This window comes from Stegodyphus dumicola, chromosome 7 (genome assembly GCF_044657685.1).
Source record: "Stegodyphus dumicola isolate Sdum_Otavi_A_Nest chromosome 7, ASM4465768v1".
NCBI lineage: Eukaryota > Metazoa > Arthropoda > Arachnida > Araneae > Eresidae > Stegodyphus > Stegodyphus dumicola.
Window position 1 is genome coordinate 37,958,521 of NC_140774.1, and position 16,739 is coordinate 37,975,259.

The 16,739-nt window shown below is 31.7% G+C and overlaps 1 non-coding gene across 1 annotated transcript; it reads right to left on the bottom strand.

The window, feature by feature from the left end:
• Window positions 1-16,284: 16,284 nt before the first annotated feature.
• On the bottom strand, window positions 16,285-16,357 carry TRNAK-UUU (transfer RNA lysine (anticodon UUU)). Its single transcript has one exon. It is a non-coding gene; the product is annotated as a tRNA-Lys (tRNA).
• Between the last annotated feature and the right edge of the window lie 382 nt (window positions 16,358-16,739).

The following is a 16,739-nucleotide window of genomic DNA, read 5'->3' on the forward strand; positions in this document are numbered from 1 at the left end:
TTCTTGGGAAATGATTTTTAAATAATCTTCATAGCAATCCCCTCTTAGAATGGGTTTTGAAGAAAGCGAAGTTAAAGTGCAATAATCCAGCATCCAATGGTTTGGAATATATACTTATCCGAAATTAATTTCACTGATATTCCTACTATATGATGAAGCTACTAGCATTTGGTTCGGCAACATTCGTAAAGGCACGACAGTTGCTTCACTTTTTTTCGCCGCTTTCATTTACATAAATGTGAATATTTCTATTATATAAACAATGCGTAAACATGAATTTTGTTTACAATTTCATGTCTATATATAGTTTGCTTTCTTTATATTTGTTCACTTAAAATATTCTCAAAACTTGATTTAAATATTTTGATAAGGGAATGAAAGGCAAACATGTACAGGTAACTTTAAAAATTTACCAGAAACTGGATAATATTAATCTCTTTGTACTGGTTGTAAAAAAATTTTTGAAAAGTTTGGTTTTCCTGTAAATTTACCTTTTGAACAATCTCAGATCGTATCTTATTGCCTCCGAATTTATGCTGAGAATCGTCAGTGTATCAGACCTTTAGCCAGAGGTATGATACACTAACGTTTGCCACCTTGATTCAATTTATGGATAAGGAATTATTCAAACCTTTAAATGGACTCCGTTTGTGAGAAATTTGTTAAACTCTAATTGTAGTGCTCAATTCCTTAAAAAAATGTAATTTTCCCGTCTGCTATTGTTTGAAAATATGTAAACGAAACGATGTTACAAAAGGCTTTACGATTGTGGCCTAATGCTCTAAATAAAATTATGTCGAAGAAAGCGAAAATATTTAAGATTCAGTGGTTAACCAGTTACTCACCAATGGAAGATTTAAACTGCTGAAATCAACAAAAATATAGTATAATTTAATAATTAATTATTGGCTCTAAAGAGATTACTAGTCTCGAAGTGGAATTTTGGTTCAGTTCACCATAAACTGCTCATCACTTTTCATATTGTTGCAATCAAATATTATTACCCTATATTATTTTTAAAGAAATTAAATAATGAAGCGTCTAAGTGTATATGCTCTGTGTGTTCTTTGTACTGTGGGAAAAAAACGACGGTACGTAGAGCTATCAAATTTCGAAAAATGAAGTCTTCCACTCAAACATGTGCACCTGGAAGACAGAATTTTAAATTTCGAATTTCTTTCATCACTTATTTGAAAGTAAGCAGTGGCAACACTGTACGGAATAAAACAATTTTATCTCCAGCACATGAGACTGTCTATCGGGAATTCTAAAAATATACTGTTTTAAATATTTTGTGATTCTGCTCTTTAATTCAATTTTATGTAGCGTAAGTGCAAAGAACGTAATATTTAATTACACATAAAAAGACAAAAAAAAAAAAAAAAAAAAATTTTTCGTTAACCATTTTACTAAGAAAAGTGAATATCGATATGATGAACTTAAAAATGAATAAAAAAAGTGTAAAAATATAGGCTAACTCTTAACACTGCATCGGGAATTCTAAACGTGTACTGCTTTACAACCTTTTGTAATTTTTCTGTTGAATTGTTTATCACATAAATGCGAGGGAAATGATACTTAATAATAAAGCTAAAAAGACAAAAAGAAATGGGTTAGCAGGAAGAAGTGCAAGAGCAGATTGATGGTCTGCGAGCTCAGCGTGAGCTTAAAAAACTTTAGCATACCGTTTTGGGCTACTGTTAAAAATCTGAAATTTTTCAGGTTTTTTTAATTATTTAATTTAAATTAACTATCAATAAGCAGTAACAACAAATTATATAAGCTCTGTGTGTTTTCCTACATGCATTCTTAAATTGCAAAATATCTTTCTTGCCACACCTCTGTGTTAAATTTAAATAAAAGTGCTACAAATAATAATAATTCTGTTAGTTTTATACTTCATAGGGAAAAAAGTAGGGAAAAGTGAAGCAGCTGCAGCGAAGAGAAAATGCGTGGGTTATAGGCAGCAAAATTAGAGGTCAAAGGGAAAAGGAAAGTAAAGGCTGCAGCAATAATTCACCTTCTACAAGATTCATGGGCGGCAATTTACACCTCCGAAAATTACCGACCTCCAATTTTCCTTTTGGCGGCTGTTTAGCGTGGATGGCTTTTCGCCGACCCCTCTGAACTCTACCGGTTGTTGCCAGCGTGAAAAGAGAAAATAATAGCTTCATTTAAACGAGTTTTTAAACAACTTTCCAAGCGTGCCTATGGTGTGCTTTGTGTTGTTATTACGTGATACTGAAGCTGTCAGCTGATTGTTTACGGTTGAGTTGCATGAGCCTCTGTTGTTTGCTGTTCTCCATTTGATAAAAGAAATCCTAAACTGAGCACTTAAAAAAAAAAAAAAAAAAAAAAAAAAAAAACTTATATTTATTTTAACGAATAAATATTAAGTGAAATAGCATAATAAAGATGTAATCTAGTGTGAATACAACTGGTGGTTACCAGAACGGTACGTTTAGAACTTGAAAATTCTCTGTATGTTATTGCTTTTTAGTGCCTGTCTTCTTCCGAGCAGCCCCCCCCCTCCAAAAAAATTAAATTTTAGTCCAATACCTTAAAAAAAACCTACCATTAAAATTCAATTTTTATTAGTTAAAAAGTAAAGGCATTATGAAAATTAAAAAGAAATAAATGATTTTTCGATCGATTAAGTAACATGCAGCGATAGAAACATCTTTATTAATCACAACAAGGTTGCAAAAGTTCATCAGATTTATTAGTCGGATAATTATAAATTAAATAAACTATAAATTACAAAATAAATATATTATTAAAAATAAAATTACCATCAAGTCATTAAAAAATACGCTTATTGTGTTAAATACGCTTATTAGTGTCTTCAATCCGTGATTGGTTAAAACTATTAAATATTTTTATCGCATTAGGTTGCATATTTGTTTTCAATTTTTCAAGTATACAGAAGATATATGACGTTCCTATGTTAGTTTAAATTTTTATTCATCTAGTACCCTTTAAAATGTTTCGCTCTTCCACTTGAGCGCTCTATTGATAATCTCTATTTGGGCGACTTTTAAAATCTGAATCTTTTCAAATTAAAATTTTGTTCATTATTTTTATTGCTTCTGCTTCTTTTTATTGAGAACTAAAAATTATTTTTTCGGTTAAAAAAATAGAAATTGAGAATATCTCAATGAAGTCATCACAAAGTGTATCTGTTAGAAGTGGCCAACTGAAATCCCTTTAAACAGAAACAACTGCCAACCCGATAGGCATATATACAAGAAAATGTAACGAATCAATTGATTTTCGTTCATTAGAAGTTATCTGTTAAATTTCTGAATAACAATGTAAAAATTGCAGCTTTATTACTAACGTTTGCATTTTCCAGCGGAGCTTTTCTTTCATATTTAGTAACGAACAAACCTGTGAGATTTAATATCCAATGACATTGTATGTAGAACAGTCTGTCATTAAATAATTATCCAGTGATCTAAGAAAACCATTTTCAGGAGTACAATAAAGTAAATAGGTTTCCAGAGTACTAATAACATAGCACAAAGTGCACCTTCAGGTACTGAAGAAATTCGGTTCTTAAAAAAAAATCTGCTCCACAATTCTCGTCCTTTTCCCTACAATCTTCAGGCGCACTTACCTTTACGAGTGAAGAAGGAAGCGTATTCAGATGCTAGACCTAAAAGCTCTTTTTACTTCTTTGTACGAAGTAAAAAAGGAAGTATTGTAATCGCGAAAAGTTTAAGGCAGAATATTTCAACGAAAATATCCATTTTGACCGCTATCGAATGCAATTTAACGATGTTTTTGCGTGATATCTGTACGTAAGGACAGAATAAAATACTCTTTTCTTTCAAAAAAATTATAAAACTGCTTTAAAATGAATTCTGAAGAGAATTTTTCGTGGCGTCTGTACGAACGTATGTACGTACGTGCGTACGTACGTATCTCGCATAATTCAAAAACGAGTAGCCTTAGAACGTTGAAATTTTGTATATAAGACTACTATAACATGTAGATGTGCACCTCGTATTTTGGTTTCAATCAGCCGCACCAAACGTATATAAATATATTTATGTATATATCCACTCTGTTACCCGGCTCAGTGATCTCAGTTTCTTTACTCTTATATGTTTGTAACTTGTACATTTTTTGCTTTGAAAATGATTGAATTATGTTGTTTTTATCTCCCGGTTAAGGATTTTATGCCTTTAGTAAATCTGTGTGCAATATTTTTAGAATTATCAGCAGTTTTAAAGTTGTTTAATTGCCGCTAAGCCTGATTTTAATGTCGGCCATTGATGTTTACATTTGAAACAGGAGACTAGTGGATATGTTGCCAATCTAGCAACTTAGGAATAACTAACAATCTAGCAATAACTTAGCTTCGCAACAACAAAGATAACGCATTCATTTATTATTGCCAATTAAATCGTGCTTAATTCTTTCTGGAATTTTTTCGAGGAAATAAGCGTTTGGGATTTACTTCGTAATTTTTAATATAGATATTTTGAGTTTTTATGTATTTTTGCCTTCTCGCGAAGTGAGAACTGAATTAATTGAATGAGAAATACTCAATCGTCTGTGAAAAACTGTTTCTTTTTTGTTTTGTTTGCTTAATTTCTTTTATACATAGTTTTAGCTTTATTATAGTATTTGAATAGAACATGTGGTAACGATTAGATAATTCTTTAAATGATATACATTTTGTGCATTCTGAGTTATAATATGAATGAACTATAATACTGTTAAGTAAACCTAGCGCCAGAGTGTCGCTATGGTAAACAAAGTGAATTTTAAAGAATGCATTTATTCTATTGTGTTTATGCGCTGTCGGCGAAGTAGGTTTAATTCAATCTAATAAGTTTAAATAAAATGCAAGAAAAAATGCGTATAATTTAATATTCCGTACAAGGAAGTCATGTGGTGTACACATCAGATTTTTTAAAGCAAGCTAAAGTAAAACTGCGCAACATTATTTTATAACATTTTAAAACGCCATGAATGTTACTTGTGTTTTAAAAGACCGTTTAGCTTCAACATATTCCTCAAAGAAAACAAAATACTAGAAAATTATTGGATAATAAGAGGTAATACCATATTTTACATGTTGTGATTATCAACGATTTTAATACTAATTATCCCTGAATGAAACTAAGAACATCTGTCGCTTAGCTTTTACATTTTTCTTGTACATTATGCTTTCTGTATATTTATCATCCAATCGGTAGAGTAAATTTCTAGTTCTCAGAAGTGTTGCCATTCCACGAGATATAAGATCTTTAGTTCATCATTCTCTGTTGCTTAGTCAATTAACCGCTCTGATGGGGGGGCGGCCATTTTAAACGACATGAGTTCTTTAATTAGTTTTCGATGTTAAAATTGTGCACTGCATAACGAACTGAGCGATTTAAACAACATGCATATTTCTTAATAATTTATAATTTCAACTTTTACTTTTAATAACATCTAATAATTTACTTTTAATAACATCTTTAACCCATCCTCTGATAACCGCAGGCTTGAGTGTACGGCTTCATAATTTAAATGGCTCAAAATCATTTTCATAAACTTTCATAATCTTGTTTTTCTTTCATGGAAGTACAGGGACGGAGATAAATATTCATAATCTTGTTTTTCATATAATTCATATATTCATATAATTCATAATCTTTCATAATCTTGTTTTTCTTTCATGGAAGTACAGGGACGGAGATAAATATTTTGCCGCCCGGTGCAAACTTTGTGGCACAATATTGTTTCCGGCCGGGCCGACCGCATTGGTTGCACCGATGGCAACAACCCAGTGGATATACAGATAAGTTAGCATTGAAAGCAGGGCCGTTTAGCAGGGATGCAGCGCGTAAAAGTACGCTGGTGGAGAAAATCAGGGGCGGCCGGACTCACGCGAAACCGCGACTAAATATTTTAAATTAATTAAATTCATCGTAAGTACTTCTCATACGTAAATACTTTTTATGCAGTTTATTATAAATAAGTACATAGTACGAAATAAGAATTTTATTTAATCATTGAGCATTTTTTTTTTTTTTTTTTTTTCCCGCAATTCAGAGGCGGCAATCCTAGGAAAGTACGTGGAGAGCCAATGACCTAGAAGCGGCCCTGACTGAGGGCCTTTGCAAGAATTATGAGTCTAGGGCTCCAGGAATTATGGGTCTAGGGATTAAAGCAATATAAGCACGGGTTCAGGCCAGGAAGGAAAGGGGGCACCCCGAAAATGTTCTTAGGTATTCAGAAAAAGAACACTAAAAGATTTTCTACTGCCGATTTTGCCAGAACGAATGAAAAAACAATTGACATAAACCATGGAGGTAAGAAAGGACATTTCTCCTGTCTCTAACTAGCTTCCTACCTCCATGGTGTAAACAGTGGGGTATCAGAATCTTTTACCTCTGAAGGTCTTAATACGGCTCAGGGCTCCAGTTTGTCTTAATCAAGTCCTGCTCTAAGGGATGTAATTCGTATAGTTTTAGGTGAATATATTTTATGTAATATATTTCTAACAAGAATAACTTATATTCTTTCACAAATTCTTGCGTCATAATTTTTAATAATATAATAGCATCATTTATCAACGTACAGAATTCAGTTGAGATTAATCCTAAGAGACTCGCTAAAACCCCTTTTTTCTTCTTGCTGTTTTAATGTCATATTTAAAAGAACATTTTAGAATTTTCTTATTTAAAGAAATTCATATTTAAACATCTGAAGCGTAATTTATTCCTAATAACTATGACGAAGCGTCACTTAATTTAATTACCATATCTCCCAATTTTCAGATTGGGCTATTGTTTGTGCTGACAGATGGCAGCACCAATCAGATATGAAAAACGTTGAACTTTTGTTTAACTTTTTTTGTTAGTTCTGCCATCTATTGACGATAAAAATTACAATTCATCGACAGTTAAAATTACGAATTATCCCGATTTTATGTTTCTTAATGATCTACATCATGTCGAAATATTTATTGCAACTGACCTGTTTCGCTTCTCGTTTCTTCTGAAAAAACATTTTAGTAGTGAAAGGGAGTTTATAATTCTAACCTTAGTGGAATATATCTTTAGTTTCTTCTCTTTTTGATTTTTTTTGATAAATCATTTCAATACAATAACAAAAGAGAATTTTATTCATTTTATTCAATAACAATATCTGCAGTGCCTGCGCTAAGCTTTTTATTGGCGTTGGCCCTTGAATTTAAAAATTGCACCTTTGAGAAATTTTAATTTGTTATTATTTTTTTTCCGTATCCCCCCCACAGATTAATTATTTGAAAAGGAAACCACGCAATAAAACAGCACTTGAAAAAATTGAATTCGACACACGCATAAATTTTATTAGCTACCCATGTAAGACTTCTGATTCTGTTTTGGTGGTGGTGGTGGTGTATTTAATTATGGCAAAGCACACTAGGGCTATCTGCCTAAGGGGAGGGATGCCTTTCGTGGAGGACTTTCTAAGGGAAACTGGCTCGTATACACGTTACACATGGGGAAAACCACGAAAACGCCCATGCAGCCAGCCCGTTCGCGGGATTCGAACCTCGGACCGAACTACCAGTGTTCAGCGACTTTACCTTGTGTTCGGCCGCTGGTGGGCGATTCTGTTTTGGAATATGGCTCTAAAACTTAATTTTTATTATGTTTGGCATTTAAACTGTTCATTCCCACTGTCAGCATTAACATATATAAAATCACACTTAGCTTAAATCAAAGGAGTAAGTTTCAAAATGTTAAACTGTTACATGGGTTTAACGGTTTTTTTTTTTTTTTTTTTTTTTTTTTTTTTTTTTTTTTTTTCTGTAGTTACGCATTTCTAGTCTTAGATTTCAGTTAACTGCATTTCTCTTTTAATACACATTCAAAATAGTTCTGAAATTGTAACATTTTTTCATAAATTTTCATTTCAGTTCCTGATAGAGATTTGAAAATTATCTGCCTAATATTTGTTAGTCAAAACTTCCAGGTAAGTATTTGCGGTATCCAAAAGATAGTACAGTCAAGAGCATAAACACAGTGCAGGATTTACGTATAAGCTACACAAGCTATAGCTTAGGGTCCCCACTTTCTTGGGGGGGGCAAAAAATTAAAATGGAGTATAACAGACTTATAAAGGGCACCATATCTCAAATAGCTTAGGGCCTTATCAAGTCTAAATCGGGCTCTGCATTTCGAAGCAATTCGTTAAGAAACATGATTAGTTTGATCACTAGATAACCTTAGAATTCCAGTATCAAAAGTGATTGAGTTTTACTAATACAAGCTGCCTCCAGCCTGCAAAGGTGGCTTGGCAAATGCGGTCAAGAGCAGGAGACTGACGTTAATTACGAAAGGGGAAAGTAAACGGCTGTGTCAGAGATCATAAGGGGAGATATATTTTAAAAAAAAAGTGTTTTTAGGTCTCATTCAGTATCAGTATATCAGTATATCATTAACGTAATTAAAGAAAGCTATTTGAAACCAAAATAGGATTTGTATTAGTAAATTATAGTTAAGAATAATGAGCCCCATTGTTCTGATTATTACTGGAATAATTTAAATAATAAATCCGATAGTATCTTAAGATGTTTTGCAGTTGGAAAAACAAGAATATAACTCATTTTGATTCACCTTTCTTTTCTTTATGAATGACGAATATCTGTTTGCCATACACGTGATCAAATAGGGAATAAGTGTTTAATCCGTAAGATTATAAGTATTGATTAACATTTCCTATAACTACTTCTAATTGAGGCTTTCTAAGAGCAAGCCCCTTAATTTTGACTCGCAGCTTTTAATTTTAGACTAAAATATGAGCATAGAATCTACCTTTAAACAATGGGATTTTTTTTTAAACACTGTGGCATGAGAGTGCCTAGTAATAATAGTTTTAGCGTCGCTAAGAATCATTTTCTGGATTTTCATATTGATTTTTTTCCGAAAAATATTAAAAGCTGCAATTTACGAGTATGAGCAATGCATAATACATACATATATAACGTAAGCATACCATAAAGAAAAATGAACCCCCAGCAAAAGCTGATCGACTGCTATTGAACTCTAAATAGGGGTTTATCAGAGGGAAAATGGCAATTAAAATCAATTAAAATTCCATTTAATTGATTTTAATTATTTATTTACTGTATCGATTTATTACTTATTGTAATGGATTGGAATATTTGAATATGAATTAGCTAAATATTTAAGAAAAAATATTATGACTGCGAGAATAGAAAAAAAAAAAAAAAAAAAAACATTTTTTGAATATTTACTTTCTTATAGAATGCAGATGAATTCATTTTTACTCAACGAAAATCAAAATTTAGTAGCTAATTAATCTGTCCTGTATCGAGCACTTTAGTTCAGTGATCCGAATTAATGTGCGCTTTTTTTTAAAAAAAATTTAAATGCTTCAAGAATAATTAGAAAAGGGTATAATTCTCTTCTTACCCTTAAATTCTTCAATAAAAAAACTGCATTTTCACCTATAACCAAGTGAAATAATTTTCTAAATATAATTCAAAGCATGAAAAATAAGGTACATAAACAGCTTGGAAATGGAACCAGCATTGAGATTCTCTTTAAGAAATATGGTGAAGTTTAACAAAAAGTCTACGAAGTGAAGTAATTCCGTAGAATATTTTCTAATCTTTATGATTAAATTGCACTCAATTATACTTTATAAACGACATGTAAATACTATTTAATGTATATGTGTGGATGTGTGTGTGGCTCACTAGCGGCTGAGATGTTGAGTCGTTGAACTCTGGCAGGTCGATCCGGGGTTCGAATCCGGATCGACGGGGATGGCTGTATTGGCGTTTTCGAGGTTTTCCACACGTGTAACGTGCATAAGAGTCAGTTTTGCTTAGAAAGTTCTCCACGAGGCACCCTTACCCTTAGGAAAATAACCGTCGAATGCTTTGCTATAATCAAACAAACCAGACCAAACAATACATATATAAATAAGTAGCTTAAAAAACTGCTATATTTTATGTATACTTCTCAAGTAGTATTTCAATATATATAATGATTAAAAGGAAGGAAAAGTCGGATCCTAACTGATTGTATATAATGTAATCCCTATGAAGGCCCTAACAATTCTTTCTCACTTAAAGTCGTAACCCAAAAAGAGAACAAATTAAACTTCAGATACGTATACAATACTGAATCTAATACAAAAAATACAAAACATAAAAATAAATTATATATGTACGAAACCTAACTAACTATATTGATATTACGTAAATATACGTATGGTAATGAACATTGTATAATAAAGATATTTTATACCATGTTCTATATTTGGTTCCATTTATATATACCTATGCATAGATATATATAATTTAAGGATTATAGTATTAGTTAATACTACTACATATAAAACACAAAAGTGCATCAATAATGTATTTTTCAGTATTATTTAACTTCATTCTTAAATATTTTCTGCAGTCTAGTTTGCGTTATTTTATTCATAAGTCTCAAATAAAAACAATTATCGTTTATATGTCATTAGAAAATTAACCAAAAAGCAGCGACCACAATGTAATTGAGAAACAGTCCTTAGCCGTGAAAAGGTTGAAAGCCATTCGGTTATGACTATTATCTCACATACTCAGCTACTTCGCATACATGGAACATAGCATTCGAAATATAAAACTCAATATTTACTACAAATTCATTCGTGTAACAAATATCTGTCTTTCTACACCTATGGCTTTAAAAAAAGATGTTATTTATCTTGCAGTTTATCGTTAAGTAATACATTTTCATTGTACAAAATTGCATTCATTCGAAGAATTCAATTTGTATTTTCCTCTGTATAAAACTGAACGTAGAGAAGTTAGATGTTTAAACAACCCCCGCATCTTCCCAAGACCAGGAGCAAGATTATCCCTTCCTTTTCAGCACCCCTGTGAAAAAAGGAGTTCTAAATTTACCACCTGACCGCATATGAGGGTATTTCCCTGCAAAGTATTCGAAGTGAGAAATGGATCTGTAAGAGAAAATAACGTTTAAAAAGTCAACTTTTTCAGGGAAGATTTTGAACATAATGATGAATGAACTGTATATTTTGAACAAAATCTTCGCTGCGCATTGAAAAATGTATTGTCCGAAAACAGTAAACTGAATTTATTTTACGAAGAATAAAGTTACAGATTACATTTATTTTACGAAAAGTACTGAATGTGCATAATTCTGAATATATTCAGAATTCTGAATTCTGAATATTCTGAATATAATTCGGCATAATTATCTGAATATCTCACTTTTTGATATCTTTGGCGCACTTTTTCCTCCATATAAAAAGCTTTCAAAAAAAAAAAAAAAAAAAAAAGAAAAGAAAAGAAAAGAAAAGAAAAGAAAGAAAGAAAAAATACGGCTTAGAATTGCAGTTGCCGCCTCTCCTTTCGAATTTTTCATGCTTTGTGCCCAGCGGTTTTATTTAAGCTTTAAAATTCTACCTTCAGTTTTATTACTGCAGCATTGTCCATTTTCATTGGAGAACAAACCCAATATGGTTGTACTGTATATTTTCCTGCGCTCTCCAGATATGCAGTCCATTATTTGTGAAGACAGTTTAGATCACTTATTAGCAATTAGGGACAAGGGCTTAATTTCTAAAATTAGAAGTGCCGAAGCCTATGGAAGCTCGTCAGTAAAGAGGAACAAGAATAAATAAATAAATAAACAACCCCCGCATCTTCCCAAGACCAGGAGCAAGATTATCCCTTCCTTTTCAGCACCCCTGTGAAAAAAGGAGTTCTAAATTTACCACCTGACCGCATATGAGGGTATTTCCCTGCAAAGTATTCGAAGTGAGAAATGGATCTGTAAGAGAAAATAACGTTTAAAAAGTCAACTTTTTCAGGGAAGATTTTGAACATAATGATGAATGAACTGTATATTTTGAACAAAATCTTCGCTGCGCATTGAAAAATGTATTGTCCGAAAACAGTAAACTGAATTTATTTTACGAAGAATAAAGTTACAGATTACATTTATTTTACGAAAAGTACTGAATGTGCATAATTCTGAATATATTCAGAATTCTGAATTCTGAATATTCTGAATATAATTCGGCATAATTATCTGAATATCTCACTTTTTGATATCTTTGGCGCACTTTTTCCTCCATATAAAAAGCTTTCAAAAAAAAAAAAAGAAAAGAAAAGAAAAGAAAAGAAAAGAAAGAAAGAAAGAAAGAAAAAATACGGCTTAGAATTGCAGTTGCCGCCTCTCCTTTCGAATTTTTCATGCTTTGTGCCCAGCGGTTTTATTTAAGCTTTAAAATTCTACCTTCAGTTTTATTACTGCAGCATTGTCCATTTTCATTGGAGAACAAACCCAATATGGTTGTACTGTATATTTTCCTGCGCTCTCCAGATATGCAGTCCATTATTTGTGAAGACAGTTTAGATCACTTATTAGCAATTAGGGACAAGGGCTTAATTTCTAAAATTAGAAGTGCCGAAGCCTATGGAAGCTCGTCAGTAAAGAGGAACAAGAATAAATAAATAAATAAAACGATTGTTAAACTCATTAATAATTTTAAAATTAAATGGTTAATTATTATCAAATTAATTAATAGCTATTTAATTAATTTTTATAAATTGTTATTTAATCAGTAATTATAATTTAATTGATAATTATTACATACTTAATTATTATTTATTGAAATAATTCAATAATTAAAGATTAAAGTAATTAAATAATTAAAATTAAATTAAATGTAAAGAGATAAATTAAATTTAATAAGCGTTTTTTAATATAATTTTATTGCTAAAAATAAAATTTTCGAGATAAAGTTTCTACTGAAATCGTTATTCAGTTACATAAAAGAAATGCATTTAGGAAGTGCTTATTTAGGGCTCCGGCTAGAATTATGATTTATTACAAAAACTAAGAAGCACCGGAGCCGGGCCAATTTTAGCTCTGATCGTAGAGGTAAAAAAGTTCTTTTATCATCACAAAAATTAAATAAACTTTATAGCTGATGAAAATTAAGATAATGTTAAAAATAGAGCAAAACAGAATGAGGGCGTGAGGGTATGAGTGGGTGGAAATATAAAATGAGGAGAATCTTGGTGAGAGAGAACGTTCTGCTTGACCGCGGCTCTCTGTTGATGTAATTATAGCCATCAAGCAGATGTGTGTCAGGGGTAAAATGAGTCCTGAATCTGATTCCTAAGGATGAATATAAAGTTGCTGGTGGTTACACTTTTCACCCCCCCCCACCGTATTTGGTTACATTAGTGGATACTGTGGGAAGACGACGTATAGGACCTGCTTGAGCAGTTTATCTCAGTATTTCACTCTTGTTGTACTTGCTGTCACTTAACGCCACATTTAAGAATACAAATTTTCCTTCCTGCGAAGATAACTAACTGTAACCATCGATAACAATACACTAGATACAATGGCATGGCGAGAAATTTACGCGTTCCTAAACAAACTCACCCAAATTTATTGCCCTTCTTAAAGGAAAAGGTTTCCGCATGTGAGTGACGGGACTTTACTTGAACGTCTCATGTTCTCATGAGTTCATATTTCTAGGGAAATAAAGTATTGCAACGTCTGCTTATTGTTAAAATAAAACGTTAGGAATTCTAAATTTTTTTTCCCTTGAAATTGTGGCTCGGTTTTGTAAAAAGAAATACTGGAGCTCATCTTATTTAGGGGTCCGGTGTGCTCCGGCTAGAATTGTAATTTATCTTAAAAATTGAGAAGTACCGGAGCCGGGCTCTGGCTCAATTTAAGCACTTATTTGGGAAGTGTTAATTACATCTGCGAAAATACATCAAGAAGTTTCGTTACTCTATTTCGCTTATTTTGATTCCTTTCCTCAAATCAAAATGTTATCAAAAAGATTCCATTAGCCACATCGAAGGAGCATACGTAGATGAATTTGAAATAGACTTGTCAGTGTAATATTCTAACAATAGTGAAATAAATCTTCATCGTAAGTGATATAATCGCAGTTCCATATTAACGTGTAAAACGAACTCTTAAGTACTTACAGAGAGCAGAAAAGGACGATTTCTGCAAGTTGATGAAGCTAGGACATTTTTTGTCCATCCTTAAATTATCAGATTTCTGGGAAATGACTCCACCAGTGGACGAGTGATTAAGACCGCTGAATAACAGTAGTTCGAACCCACGCAAAAGGTCTAGCTACATGGCGTTTTTTACAGTTTCTTCCCAAGTTTAATATACTGCAAGTTTTGCTTTTTGCTACCAGAAATCTTTGAGAGTGTGACATCACTGACTCATATTCTCGTAATAAGCAACTAGTACTATTGCCTACTCCTTTTGTGACTTCGTTTCTACCACTTTTGTAGGCCAAGTCAATCAACTCAAGCTTTGGGGAAACGCATAAATTTATTTGTTTGCTGCCCTTTAGTTCCCTGTGTATAACGTGAATACTAGCCAGTTTCCGTTACAAAGTCCTCCATTAAGGCATCTTTTTCCCTGAGCAGATATCCCTCATGTGCTTAGCAATATACATATAATTTAACTTAATCCTAGAAAAATGAAGAAATATTTTTAAAGATAGACCAACTCAAACGTTACTGGAGGTTATCACTAAGTTCTGAACTTCTGTGTTGTCAAAAACTTCGGTCTTGCAATAAAAACTGATGCATTTTAAGGATGTGTCATCAAATTGGGAATAAAATCTGGTAACTTTTTAATTTAACCATATTAAAAGGGCTAATTAAATCCTGGTATCTTTCAGTATCTCTCGGAATTAATCATTAAAGCTGAAAACGCTAAAGCACGGATCCTCAAACTTTTTCTTACATCTTCGCCTTATAAAGAAATGTTTTTTATTCATTGGCCCCCCTTACATTTTTCTTAATAATATACAGTATATAACAAAATCATAATACAAATATTACGAAATAAGTAACTTAAGAATACCAATTAGATTAATGTCAATAAAAGTTTTTTTAAAAAGTCTATTTGATTTATGTTAAATTATTTTTATTGCTATTATTTTTAGTTTTACAAATGTAAGGAGTTTTTTATAAACAAAAATCACAGATTTTAATTGCACAAAATTTCGATTTAATAAATGAGTAATTTAATTAATGCACTTGAGATATTGATGCAATTTTTTTAATATTTGGCATAAAATTGGTTAATTTAACTTTTAAATCACCTCGTAAAAAATATTCAGCCTGTTTCTTGTTTACCATTTTAGGTTTGCATTCTTTATAATTTTTTGGGGGGAGGGAAGGAGTGTTTTCTCGTGTTCTCTCATTTTACTTTCTATTGCATAAAAAAATTTATATATTTAAAAAAAATATAATATTGATTTTCAAAATATATTAAATAATTTTAATGTTTTAATCTATTTTTCTTCTTATGTTTATTTTATACGATTTCTCTCCTTACTATATGACGCAATATTGTATCGCTGAACAATTAATTATCAATTTTATTAATAATTTTTTTGTAATTAATGAGATCTTGGTTATGCCAATCAATTGCTGATACATATTCGACTATCGAACCCCAGTCGACGCTTTGACCATCACTGGCCATCTTTAAAATTTCATCAACCCCATTGGGAAAGTGTGCTAAAGGAATCAGGATTACAAGCATTGGTTAAGAAACGCAGTACGTGAATGTGATACTATGCGTCGCCTCAATATTTAATTTAATAGAAAAATAATACCGAAAATGAAGAAAATATCCTAAAGATATTATTGTTATTCTTTAAAGACATTGCTATACATTCATACAATAAGTACTTACATACACATATCAAATACATAAGTATGGATGAAAGGCACACAGAGCTAGTGGAAGACTTTCTGCATGTAGCGTGAAAGACATCGGGATATCTTCATAGGATGATTTGATTATTTTATTTCTTGGACGTTTCTGAGCATTTCCTAGACGTTTTGTTTCGGAAATATACTAATTTGCTTCTAACCGATGCATTCCTTGGACATTTGTACAACAGTTACTTAAATTTCCAGAGAAATTTACGAGAACTTCTAGAGAGCTATATATATAGAAATTTTACTTCTCTGTTCTAGAATTAACAAAATTCAGTTAACAGGCTCCTGGGCTGTAAATCGAACTTATACATCATGGCATTTTCTTGCATACCCCCGGACAGGGATCGGTAGGTTAAAAACCTGACCCTCTACCGACAGTGCTAGTAAGGCAAAAATAAAGTACAGTATTTTGTTGCAGACTTAACAATAAGAATCACCGAATAGAAGACTGAAAATGGAGGAAGAGTTCTTCGAATTTATCATCGCGTTTTGTTGCAAATGATCGAAGTAAAAGGAAACGCCCGAACAGGGACTCGAACCCTGGACCGTTAGGTTAAAAGCCTAACGCTCTACCGACTGAGCTATCCGGGCTCAAATATTTACCTTCTGATACAAAATATAATTAAAATAGACCTAAAGCTATCCTTAAGCCAGGTTCCTCTGTGTTTTTCAGTTGTGAATGAAATCGTAATTTTAACTGAAACTCAAATGAGATGAGCACTAGTTTTTTTATTTCAGAACCTATTTGCAGTATCACTATAAAATTGATCATTTATCATTAATTTAATTTACTAATATTTTTATTGCTCTAAATTTAATTGTTCATTTTTTAAAATTTTATTAATAATTATTTTAAATATCTATTTTATTCACAGTTTTTATAAGCCCTGAGTGTTTACTCTTGGAATGATAATAATATATTATTATTACTATCATGCTAAGTATGAATTTGCAGAATATTTTATTACTTTTT